Source organism: Notechis scutatus, chromosome 6, assembly GCF_049901735.1.
Source record: "Notechis scutatus isolate UNSWTSFEM ecotype Mainland chromosome 6, rNotScu1.2, whole genome shotgun sequence".
In the NCBI taxonomy this organism is placed as follows: domain Eukaryota; kingdom Metazoa; phylum Chordata; class Lepidosauria; order Squamata; family Elapidae; genus Notechis; species Notechis scutatus.
This window is the reverse complement of record NC_142014.1, coordinates 77834524-77854244: the sequence shown is the minus strand read 5'-3', so window position 1 is coordinate 77854244 and position 19721 is coordinate 77834524.

Here is a 19721-nt window from a genome sequence, read left to right as displayed (position 1 = left end):
ACCTTTGGTCTGATCTAAGTATAGTATATAAAATCATACATTGCAATGTCCTACCTGCAAATGAATACTTCAGCTTCAACCATAACAACACAAGAGCACACAATAGATACAAACTCAAAGTTAACCGCACCAAACTTGATTGCAGGAAATACGACTTCAGCAACAAGAGTGGTCAATGTCTGGAATACTCTACCTCAGGGTCCCCAACCACGGTCCGCGGACCGTGCACGTCCGTGGAACAAGTCCTACCGGGCCGCTGGCTTGCTGGCGCCGCCATCTTGTTTGATGAAAAAGTGCTTCCGGCTCACCGGAAGCACTTTTTCATCAAAACAAGATAACAGCGCCCAGCTGATCGTACCGGGCGCGCCATAAAAAGGTTGGGGATACCGGGCGGTGTAAAAAGGTTGGGGATCACTGCTCTACCTGACTCTGTGGTTTCTTCCCCAAATCCTAAAAACTTTAACCTTAGATTGTCTACTATTGACCTCACCCCTTTCCTAAGAGGTCTGTAAGGGGCGTGCATAAGCGCATGAAAGTGCCTACTGTCCCTGTCCTATTGTTTCTTTTATATATTTTTTATTTTTCTTAAATGTATCCATGTATTGATAGCTATGTTTTTACTTATACCTATTATCTTGTAAGCAATTGACACAAATAAAATAAAATAAAATAAAATAAAATAATAAAATAATAAAATAAAATAAAATAAAATAAAATAAAATAAAATAAAATAAAATAAAATAAAATAAAATAAAATAAAATAAAATAAAATAAAATAAAATAATAAAATAAAAATAAAATAAAATAAAATAAAATAAAATAAAATAATAAAATAAAATAAAATAAAATAATAAAATAAAATAAAATAAAATAATAATAAAATAATAAAATAAAATAAAATAAAATAATAAATAAAATAAAATAAAATAAAATAAAATAAAATAAAATAAAATAAAATAATAAAATAAAATAATAAAATAAAATAAAAATAAAATAAAATAAAAAATAATAAAATAAAATAAAATAAAATAAAATAAAATAATAAAATAAAAATAATAATAAAATAAAATAAAATAAAATAAAATAAAATAAAATAAAATAAAATAAAATAAAATAAAATAAAATAAAATAAAATAAAATAAAATAAAATAAAATAATAAAATAAAATAAAATAAAATAAAATAAAATAAAATAAAATAATAATTAGGTGAAAACCACAGGAAGCTCTCAGAGTCGGTTTGTGCCAAGACGATACCTCCAAATAAAATGACCCTTTGAGGAATCATCCTGCCTCGGAGTTCAGTTTGCTATGAGTGTATTACTTGAAATGCTGACTTCACTTTTTTTTTCGTGCTGTTGTATCTTTGTCACTAAATGAATGGTTGTAACTCAAGGATTATCTGTACATGTTTTTCCTTCCCGATTGGCAGCTAAATCAATTCAGCAGCATCTTCTATTCCCAATCCACACTGTCTTCTGGTTTCATTTTGCTTATCCTTTGTAAATTTTCACTTCCTGTTTCCCGGCGGTGTGGGGTTTTTGTTTTTTGTTTAACCCCAGCTGCATCCTGTTTGGTGTTCTCAGCAACTCCAGGATTTTAATGTTATTTTGTTCTTTAAGGTGCATATAATGCTGTGGCCGTGCTATGAAAATTAAAAAAGGAAAGGAAAAAAAAAACCCAATCTGCCGAATAAAACTGAGACAAAATTGCTCCTACCCGGCTTGGCATTTTAATATCGCAAGGTTGTGAAATCTAATAAGAGCTCCAAGCCGAGTCACATTCTTTTGTGCCCCTCGCTCCTGGGCTGTTGTTTTTTTCCCCTATTTTTTTGCACACGCCAAAGAAATTGCTCTTCAATAAGTAAAAATGACAGAATATGTAATTTCTCACCCATCTTGTGCTGCCAGGCATTTCCGGATTAATAACCTTCAACCGTTCTCTTTTCTCTTCTAAGATCCATGAAATCTTCTGCAGTTTTCTTGTCTTTTTTTTTTAAAAAAAAAATTCTTATCTGAATAAACACCTCATTCAAATTAAGGCCAGAGTTATCTTATCTCCATCTCAAAGGACAAAAGGAAAAAAAAAACAGCTTAAGTCTTTACGCTCGTTCTTCGAGAAATAAATCATATCATCTCCTTCACCATCTTGCCAAAATCAAAAGGACTTGAGGAAAGAGGTCTAAACATGCGGCGTTTATTCTTGAAAGGAAATGTAAAATATACACAAAGAGCCCAGATTCGGGCAAACACACAGATAACATGGAGCTAGAATAGCGTTTCCCAACCTTGGCAGTTTTCAGATGGGTGAACTTCAACTCCCAGAATTCCTCAGTTCACTCATCCTAACGAAAGTTGGCTGGGGAATTCTGGGAATTGAAGTCCATCCATCTTAAAGCATGCTTGACTGGGGAATTCTGGGAGTTGGAGTCCATCATCTTAAAGCATGCTTGACTGGGGAATTCTGGGAGTTGGAGTCCATCATCTTAAAGCATGCTTGACTGGGGAATTCTGGGAGTTGGAGTCCACCCATCTTAAAGCATGCTTGACTGGGGAATTCTGGGAGTTGGAGTCCATCATCTTAAAGCATTTTGGCTGAGGAATTCTCGGAGTTGAAGTCCACCCATCTTAAAGCATGCTTGACTGTGGAATTCTGGGAGTTGAAGTCCATCCATCTCAAAGCATGCTTGACTGGGGAATTCTGGGAGTTGGAATCCATCATCTTAAAGCATGCTTGACTGGGGAATTCTGGGAGTTGGAGTCCACCCATCTTAAAGCATTTTGGCTGAGGAATTCTCAGAGTTGAAGTCCACCCATCTTAAAGCATGCTTGACTGGGGAATTCTGGGAGTTGGAGTCCACCCATCTTAAAGCATGCTGGCTGGGGAATTCTGGGAGTTGAAGTCCATCCATCTGAAAGCATGCTTGACTGGGGAATTCTGGGAGTTGGAGTCTACCCATCTTAAAGCATTTTGGCTGAGGAATTCTCGGAGTTGAAGTCCATCATCTTAAAGCATGCTGACTGGGGAATTCTAGGAGTTTGAGTCAACCATCTTAAAGCATGCTGGCTGGAGAATTCTGGGAATTGAAGTCCACACATCTTAAAGTTGTCATTGTTGAGAAACATTGTGAGGCAATAATTAGTAAGAATTAGAGGGAATTCTGAGAACTGGGGTTTATGATATTTAGTGGCCGCTGTGTTGTGGAAATGTGTGTATTTGTGTGTGTGTGTGTGTGTGTGTGTGTTTAACTGATTTAGATTGATCAGTTATGAAATATGGGATTTGGGGAATTGTAGTCTCAAGATATAGGGCAGCCACCAAGTTAGCAGGTCAAATTTCCCAACTGCATCAATCTCTTAAAGGATAGGTGGATCTAATCTAACAAACGGATAATCAGGATATCTGGACCCATAATTCTGCACACATACACACTCTTGTAAGTGCCAAAAAAAGGGGGAAATATCCAACTTCTGGGCATGCCTTTCACCCTGAAGTCTGAATGCTCCCCAGTTCTAGCTCCGCAGAATGCTAGCTGTGAGATAAAAATCAAAGTTATCAGCTGAATGGATTTTTTTTTAAAAAAAAATCCCTGCCAACCTTAGATGCGTTTTGCATGCAGCACATGTCTGTTTGACTGCATATACATTTAAGTCTATATACATGCACACCCAGAAGTTGGACACAAGTATGTTTGATGGATGAGAAGATCTGAAGCTTTTGACAGATGCATTTGGTTTGGGGGAGAAGGGGGAAAAAAATGAATGTTCACTCAGATTAATGAGCAGAGTTTACCTGAGTAATGGGAACGGAGGCAGCATCAGCAGAGGTACAATTTCAGAGGCAAATTACCATGAGATATTTTTAAATTAAGACAGACATTACCACTCTAAAAAGCCTTAGTAAGACCACACCTAGAATAATGCATCCAGTTTTGGTCACCACACTATAAAAAAAGATGTTGAGACTCTGGAAAGACTGCAGAGAAGAGCAACCAGGATGATTAGGGGACTGGAGGCTAAAACGTACAAACACTTGCAGGAACTGGGCTTGGCTAGTCTAGTAAAGAGAAGGACCAGGGGAGACATGATAGTGGTCTTCCAATATTTGAGGGGCTGCCATAGGGAGGATGAAGGGGTCAAGCTATTCTCCAAAGCACCTGAAGGCCAGACAAGGAATAATGGGGAAGGGGGAGAGAGGGAGGGAGAGAGGGAGAGGGAGAAGAGGAAGGGGAAGAAAGAAAGAAAGAAAGAAAGAAAGAAAGAAAGAAAGAAAGAAAGAAAGAAAGAAAGAAAGAAAGAGAGAGAGAGAGAGAGAGAAGGAAGGAAGGGGAGGGAGGAGGAGGAGGAGGAGGAGGAGGAGGAGGAGGAGAAGAAGAAGAAGAAGAAGAAGAAGAAGAAGAAGAAGAAGAAGAAGAAGAAGAAGAAGAAGAAGAAGAAGAAGAAGAAGAAGAAGAAGAAGAAGAAGAAGAAGAAGAAGAAGAAGAAGAAGAGAAGAAGAAGAGAAGAAGAAGAGAAGAAGAAGAAGAAGAAGAAGAATTAAAGCCAATTGTATGGACATGTTCCTGGAGTTACCTGGAGCATTACCTGGGAAGATAAACAGCCCTGGAGCTGCCTGCAATCTTCAGCTTAATTGCGTTCGGCCTTCACCTCAATCCAACTTCTCTAAAATTATCTACCAAGAATGATGTCTCTATTTTCTGCTGGGTAGGAAGAAGGAGGGAAGGGGAGGCAGAAAGTCTTTGGAGAAAGGAGAGAGAGAGAGAGAGAAAGCAGAATCAGAAAAGGCAAAGTGAGGGAAGGTGTTCAGTTTTCAGTCCGAACATGCTCATGTACCTTAAACCACTAGGATGGCTGCTCCCACCCTTGGGAGAAGAAGATGCCCTTGACCGTCACAAGGTCATGCACCTCTCCTTAGCCTTCTGGCCCCGTCTTCCCACCTGGGGTCCCAAGAGGGAAATACGTAGAGTCAGAAGTCTCTTGCGTCAGGATCAAGCCAAGCCTTCTGTGTCCCAGAGTGGTCAATTAAATGCTTTTGTAAACTTCAGAACCCTGGACCGTTGTCCCCTTCCATCGCTTCTCTCCAGGAACTGATACTAAAGAAGAGAGGGAAAGGGAGGGAGGGAGGGAGGGAGAGAGGAGAGAGGAGAGAGAGAGGGAGAGAGAGAGAGAGAGGAGAGAGAGAGAGAGAGAGAGAGAGAGAGAGAGAGAGAGGAGAGGAATGGAATGGAGATGGATGGAATGGGGAATGGGATGGAATAACAGAGTTGGAAGGGATCTTGGAGGTCTTCTAGACCAACCCCATGCTCAGGAAATCAGGAAATCCAGGGGTGGGATTCTACCTGTTCTGTCCACTTCTGTAGAACCGGTTGCTCTGAAGAGCAGCAAACAGAGAGCATACATAGAACCGGTTCTATGTTTGCTGCTGTTTTGGCCCGCCCGCCCGCCCGGGCTCTTACCTGACCTTTATTTCCTGTGTTTTCAACCGCAGCTGCTTCGTGTGACACAGCTGTGGTTGAAAAAGCAGGGGAAAAGGGGGGCTTTTCCAACTGCTGCTCACTTGCACGCAGCACTGCTCAGCTGTCCGGGCAGCTCAGCAGGTCGCAAATTGAACTTGCGCGACTCGACGCAGAGTGACAGAACCGGTAGTTATTCTGGTTGGATCCCATCCCTGAGGAAATCCTATGTCATTTCAGACAAATGGTTATCCAGTGCCTTCTTAAAAACTTCCTGCGATGACCCAAGGCGTGACACAAAAATAACCAAGTCACAAAAATAGAACAAAGTCCCTTTAAAGCCTCCAACTTGGCCCCAATGTCCAATTATCCTCAGCAGGATGTCAAACTCTTAAAGAAAACAGTTTACGGAGGGAGTAAATGCAGTCCGCACCCAAAGTAAAGTTAATTCGAAATAAAAAAAACCAACTCACCAGTGGTGGGATTCAAATTTTTTTTACTACCGGTTCTGTGGGTGTGAGTTGGTGAGCGTGGCAGGGGAAGGATACTGTAAAATCCCCAGTCAGAGGTGGTATTTGCTGGTTCTCCGAACTACTCAAAATTTCTGCTACCGGTTCTCCAGAACTGGTCAGAAACTGCTGAATACCCACCTCTGCAGGACACCACACTGAAGGAATTACTACGGCAGGCAAGGATGATTAATTGCAGACTTCGCCCAGATAATACAGCAACTACAGATGGGAGGAAGCCAAAACTCAGATAATCTTGCTGGAGCCCATCCTCACTCAGGGAACTTCTCTCTAGCAGAATGTTCTTCTATTTACCACATTCTGATAGATAGGAAAGAAGAAAGCATGAGTCCCACAGCTCAGAAGATTATTAAATCTCTGGTCCCGCTGATTGACCCAGATTGGATCAGGCTATGCACATTAACTGAATAAACTCCAACTCTGTTTCCAAAGAGCTTTGAACAGGCACCATCCAGGATCCTACTGAAGACCTGAGCTATGCTTCAAAAAACAGTGGTGGGATTAAAAATTTTTTTTTACTATCGGTTCTGTGGGCGTGGCTTGGCTTGGTGGGCGTGGCAGGGGAAGGACACTATAAAATCCCCATTCCCACCCCACTCCAGGGGGAAGGATACTGCAAAATCCCCTTCCCTCCCTGTTTCTGGGGGAAAGATATGGCAAAATTCCCATTCCTTCCCCACCCCACTAACCTGCTTTCCAGCTCCGTTCTCCTGGGCAGGGCAACCAAAGAAGACCCAGCTGATCATCTGGGAGTCGGGAGGCAGAGAATAGATGGGGGCGGGGCCAGTCAGAGACGGTATTTGCCGGTTCTCCGAACTACTCAAAGTTTCCGCTACCGGTTCTCCAGAACTGTCGGAACTGGCTGAGTACTACTACCTAGTTCAAAAACCATAATTCAGACCACAATTGATTTCTAGCCCAGGGGTCCCCAACCACCGGTCCACGGACCGGTACCGGTCCGTGGAACAAGTCCTACCGGGCCGCTGGCTTGCTGGGCGCCGCCATCTTGTTTTGATGAAAAAGTGCTTCCGGTGAGCTTTTCCGGATAGAAAGCTCACCGGAAGCACTTTTTCATCAAAACAAGATGGCGGCGCCCAGCTGATGTCGATACCGGGCCACGCCATGAAAAAAGGTTGGGGATACCGGGCCGTGGCATAAAAAAGGTTGGGGATCACTGTTCTAGCCTACACACTCCACATTCTGTCAATGCAGCAATACGAAGCAAAATGACCATAGAGGCCATGTCCAGCAACTGGAAGGCAGGGGACAGATATACTACTGGACAGCCCAATCCTTGCTTTCTCATTAAATATGGGATGATCAGGCACAAGGTTTCCTACTTGAGCAGGTGGGGTTGGACTACAACAGGGTTCCCTAATGTTTCCAGGTTGGTGGCCTGGAGTGGGGAGGGGGCAAAAGAGGGGATGGTTTTGTCGGAGGGGCAGGCATGTGTGTGGGCACCCATTGCTTGCATGGGTGGAACCGTGGACGCCATAACACTCGCGCAAGTGGGGCCACGAGCGCTCACAAGGCTTCATCAAACTTAATGAAACACAAACTTATTTTAAAAGTAAAACCTATTTTAATGCAACACTGGGAATTTCTTGCATTCCCAGCCAAAACTAATTATACATAGTTCCTCCAGATAAGAGCTTTTCAGTGCTGTAGAATGCTGCCCCCAAAAACAGAAGTCCAATTAATTATACAGTAATATAAAGCAACCCCCACCCCCCACCCCAAAAAAACAACCAGAGCTTCAAGAAAGACTCGGAAATTACTGAACTACTTTGCTTCCTGCAAAAGTTTCTCTACCTTTGCCTGTCCTTTATACCTTATGGGAGGGGCAATCACCTCCAAGCCTTACTCCCAAGTCACCCCTTTTGTCTTAGCTACTTTCACCTTCTGGCAGCTCTGCGCATACGCGCACTGGGACCAGGCTCCCTTTGTTCCTCTGCCTTGCTGCTGCCAGACTCCGAAGGCTCCGAAGGCCAGATGGTCCTGGCCCCATCTCAGCATCGGATGCAGGGCCCTCATCCGAATCCTCTCCAGGCTCCTGGACTGGTCCCGGCTGCCGGTAAACCACAACACGAAGCTCATATCAGTCGGGCCCGGTTGCAAATAATCTGCGGTCAAGTAGTGGGTTGAAGCCCACAGATTGGGGACCCTTGGACTGAAAGACCTCCAAGGTCCTTCCCAACCCTGTTATTCTGTATTCTATATCACTATAGTCCCTAACAAAAGGCCAGTTCTGTACCCCAACAATGCTGTCCACACAACAAGACTTCTTTTGAAAGACAGAGTTGGAAGGGACCTTGTAGGTCATCTAGTCCAACCCCCCCCCACCCAAGCTGGAGACCCTACACCATTTCTGATGGAGGGCAGTCCAGTCTCTTCTTCAAAGCCTCCACAGATGAAGCTCCCACAACTTCTGCTCCATGGGTTGATTGTTCTCCCTGTCAGAAAATTCCTCCTTATTTCCAGGTTGAATCTCTCCTTGGTCAGTTTCCATCCATTATTCCTTGTCTGGCCTTCAGGTGTTTTGGAAAAGAGGTTGAGCCCTTCCTCCCCTCTGTGGCATCCCCTCAAATATTGGAAGACTGCTATCCTGTCTCCCCTAGTCCTTCTCTTCCCTAGACTAGCCAGGCCCAGTTCCTGAAACAGTTCATTGTATGTTTTAGCCTCCAGTCCCCTAATCATACTGGTTGCTCTTAAGCGGTAACCCCCTCAAAAGAACAATTAGGTACAAGCCACCATTAGGGGAATAGATAGGTAAGCCGCAGCCTTTGTTTAAAAACGGTGTTTTCTTTTCATCAGGCCTGAGTCCTCCAGCAATTCATTTCAGTCAAGATTATCTCAGTTTTGCCTGCTGTTCTTCCTTTTGCTTGACAGTATTTCAGAGAACCTCTTTCTTGTTGGGTGTGTGTGTGTGTCTGTGTCTGTGTGTGTCTGTATGTTTAAATTGATTTATTCATCTATCTTTTGCCATTTTCAAAAAATGCAGTGATTTGGATCGAAAGAATGCTGAGAAAGAAAGAGACGTGCTATTCCGTGAATACAATTTCTGATTTTCCAGCTCAAAAAAAAAAAAAAAGCCACCCCGCCGAGCTCTTTTATATGTAGCTTCTATACCAATTCACGTGTTTCTCTGTGGGAAGAGGTAGCATAAATTGAAGAATATATTGGATTTATTTCCACTTTTCTCTGCAACAGCCTCCTAGCTCAAAGAATAGAGCCAGGCCCTCTTGGGAGAAAAAGAAAAAGTGAAATATCTACGAGAAACCTCTGTTCTCTCTTCATTGAATGGTGTCGAACAGAGAAACTTTTGGAGCTCCTGAATTGTATTTGGATGAATGATCAGTTTGGGGGTCCCTTAATTTAAGGGTTGGTTTAAACAACGGGGATCCCGTTGGTGAGAAAAAAATCAAATCTGGAGTGATAAATATAAGAAGGAAGGAAGGAAGGAAGGAAGGAAGGAAGGAAGGAAGGAAGGAAGGAAGGAAGGAAGGAAGGAAGGAAGGAAGGAAGGAAGGAAGGAAGGAAGGAAATGCTTTTGGTTGTTGGATAAAAAATATTAAATATCAGTAATTGATTGCGTTGACAGCACACACGTTGAATCTGAAATAAACTCCATTTCAGATTTCCTATAATACAGACAAGTAATATAAACATAATTGGATTTTCTCATCCTGTTAAGTACCAATAATGGCAACCATAACCAGAATGAAATTAACCAAGTTTAATTTGGGCTGTGTTGGACTTTAATTCCTGACATTTTTTTCAGCATCGGTGGCTAGGATCTTCAAAGACAAAATGGTTTGCTATTCAAACCACAGGCCATTGAGCAGATTCCTTTTTTTATAGCCGGATGTCCTGGCTTCTGATTGGCCAAGCCTTAACCAAGCTGATTTTCAACTGGTACAGACTGGAGCAGGCTGATCTTTGATTGGTTCTTTGCTCGTGTGCCCAATCTTTTTGGTTGGTGTTGGGTTCCTGAGTGGGGGTGTTGGTTGCGGATTGGTCCTCTGTCTGTGCCAAATTCTGATTGGTCATTTTTGACATGCTGATTCCTGATTGGTTCTTGGTTTGCATTGAGCTTTAGTCGTTTTGGCCAAGCAGCTGAGCCTTGACTGGGTAAGTGGCTTAGGTACCACTTAGCCTCTGAAGATGCCAGCCACAGTTGCTGGCATAGCTGCAGGGAATCTCTTCTGTGGACCACAGTTGCTAATCCCTGAAGCTCAATAGATAACACCATGAAAACTTAGTTCATTGTACAAATGAAGGCTAGATGATTTGATTCAACATTTGTCTGAACACAATATACATGTGCGACCACATGTGTGGGATTCTTCTTGACTTTCCAAGTTAATTAAGAAGTCATTTAAGGAAGGGTAAAAAACCATTCAGTTCTCTCTCTCTCTCTCTCTCTCTCTCTCTCTCTCTCTCTCTCTCTCTCTCTCTCTCTCTCTCCCTCCCTCCCTCCCTCCCTCCCTCCCTCCTTCCCTCCCTCCCTCTCATCTGTCTATCTATATCTATCTACCAGTATATCATCTACAGTGGTGGGATTCAAATTTTTGTACTATTGGTTCTGTGGGCATGGCTTGGTGGGTGTGGGTGTGGCAGGGGAAGGATACTATAAAATCTCCAGTTAGAAGTGGTATTTGCCAGTTCTCTGAACAACTCAGAATTTCCACTACCGGTTCTCCAGAACTGGTCAGAACCTGCTGAAGACCACCTCTGATCATCTACCCATATGTCTGTCTATATCCATCTACTTTATCTATAACTATCCTATCTATATCTATCTATCTATCTATCTATCTATCTATCTATCTATCTATCTATCTATCTATCTATCCATCCATCCCTATATATCTACTATATCTATCTATCTATCTATCTATCTATCTATCTATCTATCTATCTATCTATCTATCTATCTATCATCTATGGTATCTATCATCTCTCAACCCTGCCCCGCCTCTTCTCTCACATGTTGAGTGACTCAGTCATTGTCTGCCATTACTGCAATGTCCCAGCAATATTTTTTAAAAGGATCTGCTATCAATAGGAGCAAAGAAGCCGTTCTCCTCTTCTGTCACTCCTCTTCTGTTAAGCCAGATTATATCTAATCAATCATTCCATGCAAAAACAATTAATCAGTGTGTTTCTGAATTCCCATGCTGCTTCACCCCTGCCCCACATCTGGCTCAGTGGAAAGGCACCTCTTATTTAGGTTTTCTGTTGGTTTTGGTTTTCTGTCGTAGGCCAAGAGATCAGATATAGCTCCTTTTTAGCAACACCTGTACATCAAGGAAATTAATAACTCAGATCAATCAAAATTACATTTGATGCCTACCCTCACAGCTGGATCAGAGGCATTTTAAAGTAGGGGAAGGATGGAGGGTGGAAAACGCCAGCTGCACCCCACAAAAACAAGCTATTTTGTGCTTCTGGTATAAATAAACTCCCCGATCCCATCGGCCAGCGCCAATCAACTTATCTCAGATAACACATTGTATGCTCCCCGCCCAAGACTGCATCATGAATCAACGGGATTAAGAGGTGCCCGAAGGAAGAAGAAAACGCAACAAACTTAAGGTAGGTTTCTTATCTCTGTTGCCTTTGGTTTGCAGGGACAGTGTGATTGGCTCCAGGCCCCATGAGTGCTATTAAGTGGCCCATTCCTTGCAACCAGCTTTACTGTAGGGCAGGAGCAATGTGACTGCAACGAAGAGCATGCTTTTTCTCCTCTAGAGAGATTTTGCTGTGATTCTTAAGGGAGGAAGGGAAAAAAGGGAGAGAGGAGAGGAGAGGAGAGGAGAGGAGAGGAGAGGAGAGGAGAGGAGAGGAGGAGAGGAAGGAAGGAAGGAAGGAAGGAAGGAAGGAAGGAAGAAAGAAAGAAAGAAAGAAAGAAAGAAAGAAAGAAAGAAAGAAAGAAAGAAAGAAAGAAAGAAAGAAAGAAAGAGGCTGCCATAAAGAAGAGGGAATCAAATTATTCTCCAAAGCACCCAAAGGTAGGACAAGAAACAATGGATGGAAACGAATCAAGGAGAGAAGCAACCTGGAATTAAGGAGGAGACTTCCTAACAGTGAGGACAATTAACCAGTGGAACAGCTTGCCACCAGAAATTGCAGGTGCTCCAACACTGGAGGTTTTTAAGAAGAGACTGGATGGTCATTTAGTAGGTCACATGGCCTAAAGTTCTCCTTCACAAAAGGTTTCCAGGCAGAGGTTGACTGGTCAGAATAGCCCTAATGGATCCTACCCTGAGCAACAGTTGGAGTAATGACCTCTAGCATCACTTTCTACTTACTCCAGGGTTCTAAGATCCACATCAAAATCTCTGGGGGAGATGGGGAGTTAAGAAATATGACATATAGCAATAGCACTTAGACTTATATACCACTTTTACAGCCCTCTCTAAGAGGTTTATAGAGTCAGCCTGTTGTCCCCAACAATCTGGCTCTTCATTTTACCGGCCTCGGAAGGATGGAAGAGTGAGTCAACCTTGAGCCGGTCAGGATCGAACTGCTGTCAATCAGCAGAGTCAGATTGCAATTCAGCAGTCTAATCATTGTGCCTCCAGGGTTCCTATTATGTAAATACATACAGTATAAATAATAATAGAGTAGAGTAGAGTAGAGTAGAGTAGAGTAGAGTAGAGTAGAGTAGAGTAGAATAGAATAGAATAGAATAGAATAGAATAGAATAGAATAGAATAGAATAGAATAGAATAGAATAGAATAGAATAGAATAGAATAGAATAGAATAGAATAGAATAGAATAGAATTCTTTATTGGCCAAGTGTGATTGGACACACAAGGAATTTGTCTTTGGTGCAAATGCTCTCAGTGTACATAAAAGAAAAGATACTTCGTCAAGAGTCAAGAATCATCAGGGACAACACTTAATAATAGTCATAGGGTACAATAAAATAGAACAGAACAGAACAGAACAGAATAGAGCTGGAAGGGATGAGATGAGATGAATAGAGCTTGGAGATGAGATCAGATGAGAAATAAAATAATAAAATAAAATAAAATAAAAAACATTAACCTTGACTGGTACCAATCCTTTTCAATACCCTGGCTCTCTTGGCTTTAACTAAAACAACCCAAACATCCTCTAGTTAGGCTTACTAAATCTCTCTCTTCCACAGAGAGGCTGGGGAAAAAAAACAGCATTAGCTCAAAGTTTCCTCTCATTATTCTGCAGCACAAAAATTTGGCAGATCTAAAACCTCCTAAATGAGAATAAATTTATCTATTTTGACTGAAAAGGTGTTATTGTCAGTAGCCCCCAGCCTGGAACTTTCAGCCTGCCTCGGATTTCATCCCTTTGGGCTACCTACAGCCATGATACAGGTAGTCCTCGTTTTACAACAGTTCATTTAAGTGACCATTCAAAGTTACAACAGTACTAAAAAAAAAAAAAGGTGACATGTTCATTTTTCATACTTGCGACCATTGCAGCATTCCCGCGGTCACATGATCAAAATTGAGAGTCTTGGCAATTGATTCATCTTTATGACCATTGCAGTGGCCCGGGGGTCACGTGATCCCCTTTTGTGACCTTCTGACATGCAAAGTTGTCAGGGTAGTGATTTAAGAGCTGACCAGCTGATGTAATGATGGCAATGACCAGCTGATGGCAATGACCAGCTGACCAGCTGATGCAATGATGTAATGATGGCAATGGGTCAGCAAGGTTTTTGGCTGTTATCCCTTTAAGATCCTGTACAATAAGAAGAGGCCCTGTTAGGGCACCTCTCTCTCCCATTGTGTGTTCTAACCTGGTGTCATTCCTGCTTGTTTGACCTCTGCCTGTAGTACATGTATGTATAGTATATATTCTTTTGTAGATAAAACCACTATTTTAGTACAAACCTGGGTTATCTCACATAGTAAAACTGTGCGCACTCTGACAAAGGTCAACGACGAAGCCAGATTCACTTAACAGTTGTGTGACTAACTTAACAACTGCAATGATTCACTTAACCACGGTGGCAAGGAAAGCCGTAAAATGGGGCAAGGCTCACTTAGCAACAGAAAAGTTGGGCTCAGTTGTGGTCGTAAGTGGAGGATTACCAGTATTTGGGATCAATAGCAACCCTTGCCATTATGTTTCAGGAATCCCATGGCCAAGTTTGGCATTTGGTGATAGCTTTATACTAGCTTGTTGTCCTGGATTGTAGCCCATGGCTGGTCTTTTCTCTTAGCAAGCCATAAAAACCAATTCCAGCCTTTTCGAAGCCAGATGGCTTTTACTGTGTAAATGAACAGCCCATAAAATCATTTGGGCTGATTGTGTTGTTATTATTGGTATGTTTTATGGTGAGCTGGCAGAATGAACAGAGGTACTCCTGGCTTTAGCACTCCTTGAACCTTTTTCTATAGATCATCTGGGATATATATTGAGGTATTTGAGGTTGGAATTAGTGCTTCGTTGTTATTTTTTCTTTCAATGCAATGTTTTAAATGTTGGTTGCTGCGATCTTCTGCTGGGTGACCTTTTGATGGGTTTACTGTTGTGCATTTTATAATTTCCAGGCTAGATTGCTCTTGTGAACTTCTGGGAATGGTTTTATAGTGGTATAGGAACAGAATGAATAAACAAAGAATCTTTTTTCTCTTGCTCTCTCCCTTTGTCGGCAATGCACAACTTTCTTTCCAGACCAAGAGACCTATTTTGGCATTAGCAGAAGTAGACGCGCTCCAAAAACTAGCAGTAGGCCTAGGAGAACAACAACCTCTCAATTTCATTGCTGTTTAAACGACATGCCAATTAAGCCCACTTGAAGCAGTTCCTCTTCGATTGGGTACAGATTTCTTTTGGCTTCTGTCACAGAGAAATTACAGATTGGTAACCATTTCGGGGAGCAGGTTTGGAATAGTGGCTGAGGCATCAGGCTAGAAACCATGTGCCTCTCTCTCTCTTTCTCTTTCTCTTTCTCTCTCTCTCTCTCTCTCTCTCTCTCTCTCTCTCTGTGTGTGTGTGTGTGTGTATAGTGTTTAAGGTGCTGACTTGGAAACCAGGAGGTGGTGAGTTCTACTCCTGCCTTAGCCATGAAAGTTTACTGAGTAACTTTGGGCCAATCACCAGGAGACAGTGAGTTCTACTTCCACCTTAGTCCTGAAAGCTGGCTGAGTGACTTTGAGTCAATCCCCATGAAGCAGTGAGTTCCAGTCCTGCCTTAGGCACGTGACCTTGGCTGAGTGACCTTGGGCCAATCACCAGGAGACAGGGAATTCTAATCCCATTTTAGGCATGACAACTGGCAGGTGATCTTGGGCCAATCACTAGAAGAGTTCTAGTCCTGCTTTGTCCATGAAAGCTGGCTGGGTCACTTTGGATCAGTCATTCTCTCTCAGCCCAACCCACCTCACAGGATGGGGAAAATAAGAGAGGTAGGAGTGTTAGGTATGTTTGCTGATTTGAGGTAGCGATAACTTATAAAATAATAAAGATGGGATAAAAATGTAGCAAGCCAGCAGATAGATAAATAGATATCAGGGACCCTTGGGGCTCTCTGAGCTTGTTTGCAGAGAGACAGATAGATAAAGCTACCTAGGTAGATAGATTTTTAGCCCATCTTTATTGCTTTATAGATAGATAATAGAGGATAGACAGACAGACAGATAGATGATAGATAAATGATAGAGAGATAGATATAGCTAGCTTGGCAGATAGATAGATAGATAGATAGATAGATAGATAGATAGATAGATAGAGAGAGAGAGAGAGAGAGAGAGATGGACAGATGATAATGATAGACAGATAGATACAGCTAACTTGGCAGATAGATAGATAGATAGATAGATAGATAGATAGATAGATAGATAGATAGATAGTTGGATGCATAGATCGATAGATCTTATAGACAGATCGATAGATTGATAGATCAATAGATCAATAGGTAGGTAGATAGGTAGATAGATGGATGGATGGATAGAGACTTCAAATCATGCTGTCTGTCTCTGTCTACCTGCATCTAGATAGATAGATAGATAGATAGATAGATAGATAGATAGATAGATAGATAGGTGATGGATGGCTATCTAACCAGAGAGCCATCTCTCTCTCTCTCTCTCTCCCTTTCCCTCTCCCTCTCTCCCTCCCTCCCTCTCTTTCTCTCTCTAATCTAATCTAATCTAATCTAATGTATTATCTATTACAATGTAGTATTAATAGCAGCAATAATAACAATGGTCTATATTTACGGACAGGGCTCCTATGCCACTGTGCAAATGTCCTTGATCCTGGGTACTTCCACTCGCCTGGTCCACCTGTGGTTCCTGCCAATCGCTGGAGACGATCCAGATCCCCAACTGTAGCGGCGTGTTGTGCTGGGGCTGAGTGAACACGGCGAACCCGCACGTCCTCTCACCCTTTCACCGCCGTACTTTGAAGAGGACTCCATGTACCGTCTACTAAAGTTATCTGCAGGCTCTGTGGGAAGCTAAGTGCCAGCCATGCCTCAGCGGCGGCGCTCGCTCTTCCCAGCGCTGTCCGTGGTGCTGAATTCTAAGCAGCTCGTTCCTCTCCCGGCCGCTACCCAAGGCTGCGTAATTTCTTTCCCGTATCCACCTTAAGCCTCGGCAGTTAGAAAACATCTCTTGCCACAGATAGGATCAGCGCCTTCGATGAGAAACCTCTGATTCATCTGTAAACATGCCGCATTCTAGCTGGAGGGGAACCAAAGCCTCACGTAATGCGACAAAAGAGACCGCTTCAAAGTCTTAACAGCCTCTCATTCGTTCGGGGTCTATTCGGATCAGGTCAATTGTTGGAGCTATATATGATCCGAGAGGTCAAGAAAGTTTTAAACAGCCTTATAAATATGCGGACTATTTAAAGAAGAGAGGGAATTAATCTAAAGGTGTTTTTTTTTTAAATGGCAGGAATATCACTGCCGCCAGCACCATAGTCCAAAGTATTGTAATGCTAGTCAAATCCTAGCTGGTTTAATTTATTTCTTTGCATTTATTCTAAGTGCTGTGTGTGTGAGTTATGCTTGTGCATGAGATTACAGTTTTTGGCTATGCGGAAGAAGGACCTAAGAAGAATATAAATCTTGCTTTGAAGCAGGGGTGTCAAACTCACGGCCCCGCAGGCTGGATGCATCACATGCTGGCCTGGTTTAGTGAAGGGGTGTGATGACCCAGGGCGTGGCACAAAGGCAACCCAGGGCGTGGCACAAAGGCAACACAGGCAATAACAGTTCCTTTAATGGCTCCAAGTTTGCCCCCAGTGTCCAGGTTAGCTTCTGGCTGGAGAAAAACTCTCCCAGGAACAGCCTTTAACTGCCGGGAATCCAATCCAAAACATGGTCAACACAAACTGTAACTATCAATCCAATCAAGCCAAACTGAGGTAATTAGTCCAGAAGGACAGGAGCAAGAATTCCAGATGTGAAGGCATGGCAAAACTCAGATGGTTGGTGTAGGAAGTTAGCACCCACCTGTCTCCTAGAAAAATGAAATGTCCTGGGAAATATTAAAAAGGCAGAATATTTCCTCTAAAAAAGAGTAGAAACTCAGAAGCAGAAGCTCACCCCCACCTTTGTTAATGGGTGGGCCATTAAGGCCTGGGTCAGAATACTTTACATAACAAAGATCTCCAGGTAAAGCTATAGCAATTGCCAAAAACCCTGTTCAGTGCATCATCATCCAGCAAGGCTCAACCAAACCTGGAACTCAGGACAACCTACAGAGTTGCCCCTGCATGGCCCCATGGGAGTCTGACAACCAATCAGAATACAAGCTCCAATTCAAATCTCAACAAAGGTTATAAAACCCAGGCACTCTCGGCATGTCAGTCCTTCCTTCTCTTCTCCTTCACCTTGGAGCATGTGATCATCCTTCTTTGGAGCTTCAAGCCATGTGGTCCTGCTGTCCACCATTAAACCATCTTTCCTAACAGCCTCCATGTTTCCAGTGTCTTTTCCCCCACTTGGAACTGAACCCAGAAGGATATTTCTTCCAACATTAGGAAGACTCCAGGAACACAGATAACAAAGTCAACACATGATAAGGTCACATTTGGTCCCAGCAGCTGCCACAGTCAGCATTCAGTTCTTTTAAACTCTCATTCCCAGGTGTGGCTAATGAAGGGAATCAGGGCCCTTTCCTCCCCCATAAGCCACATTGCTCCCTTCTCTGTTCCTCCGTGCATGCCCAAGGATGAAGAGGGGGTGGGCCTGGGTCTTCCTCTGAACTCCCTCTCCCTTGTTCTACCTCTTCCCTGCTCTGCCCAGCCAGACTTTGCCCTTCCCCAGCCTCCTCCACAGCCAACAGAGCCACACTCCCACTCCCTCTCGGCTATTCCTCTTCCTCCTCGGATTCAGACTCTGACAGGGGCATAACAAGTGGGGGGAAGTCCCCATATTTCATGTGATGACACGAGTTTGATACCCCTTTCTTAAAGGAAAGGAAAAATATACATCCAATGATTAACAAATAAATAGCTTGCTTGACCAGCGGAATGATAGGATTGCGTTGACCTTGACCAATCTCAAAACAGCTAAGCGGGGACCTTATTTGTTCCTGGCTGAGAAATCAACAGGAAACCCTGGAATTGCAGTGAGCACCACAAGGACAAAACCTCTGAAAACATCATGGAATAAATGATTGGCAAACTACTTCCATACCATTGATGAGAAAAAAAAACAGAATTGCACTCATGCGTCCACTAAATGTTGAGTGTCATTTCTTTCTCTGCCTTACCGCTTTGAAGAAACATGATAAGAAGGGCATTGATGCTTTTGAGCGATGGTGTGGGTGATGAATCCTGAGAGTAAAGGTAGACCTTGACTTACAATGACGATTGAGCCCAAGATCGCTGTTGCTGAGTGAGATACTGGTTAACTGCATTTTGCCTCATTTGATGACCTTTCTTGCCACAGCTGTTAAGTGACTCACTGCCGTTGTTAAGTTGGTCACACAGTTGTTAAGTGAATCAGCTTTCCCCGTTGACTTTGCTTGTCAGAATGCCAGAAAAGTTGATCGCACGACCCCAGGACATTGCAATCGTCGCAAATATGAGTCAGTTGCCAGGTGTCTGAATTTTAATCACATGACCACGGGGAGGCTGCAATGGTCGTATGAAAAATGGTCATAAGTCACTTTTTTCAGTGTCCCTGTAACTTAATGAACCTGATGTTAAGTTGAGGACTACCTGTCCCATGGATAGCCATTGAACAGATCAACCCAGAGTTCTCCTTTGAGGCGCAAATGAATAGATTGAAATTACAGCTAGTCCTTGACTTATGGCTACAACTGAGCCCAACATTTCTGTTTGCTAAGCGAGACAGTTGTTAAGAGGGTTTTGCCTCATTGTATGACCTTTCTTGCAACCGCTATCAAAGGAATCACTACAGTTATTAAGTTACTCACTTGTTTGTTAATTGAATCTGGCTTCCCCATTGACTTTGCTTACCAGAAGGTCACAAACGGTGATCACATGACCCCAGGGACACTGCAACCGTCATAAACACATGCCAGTTGCTAAGCATCCAAATTTTGATCACATGACCATAGGGATGCTGTAATTAAGTGTGGGAAAACAGTCATGTCACACTTTCTGGTGCTGTTATAACTTCACACAGTCACTAAATGAAGTGTTGTAAGTCAAGGACATTATTCTTAGATTTTAAAGATGGAATCAGAGAAGAAAACATCAGAGATGAGCAATTAAGAGGATTAAAGACCTGGAGTCCAAAAACTATGAAGAACAGTTGCA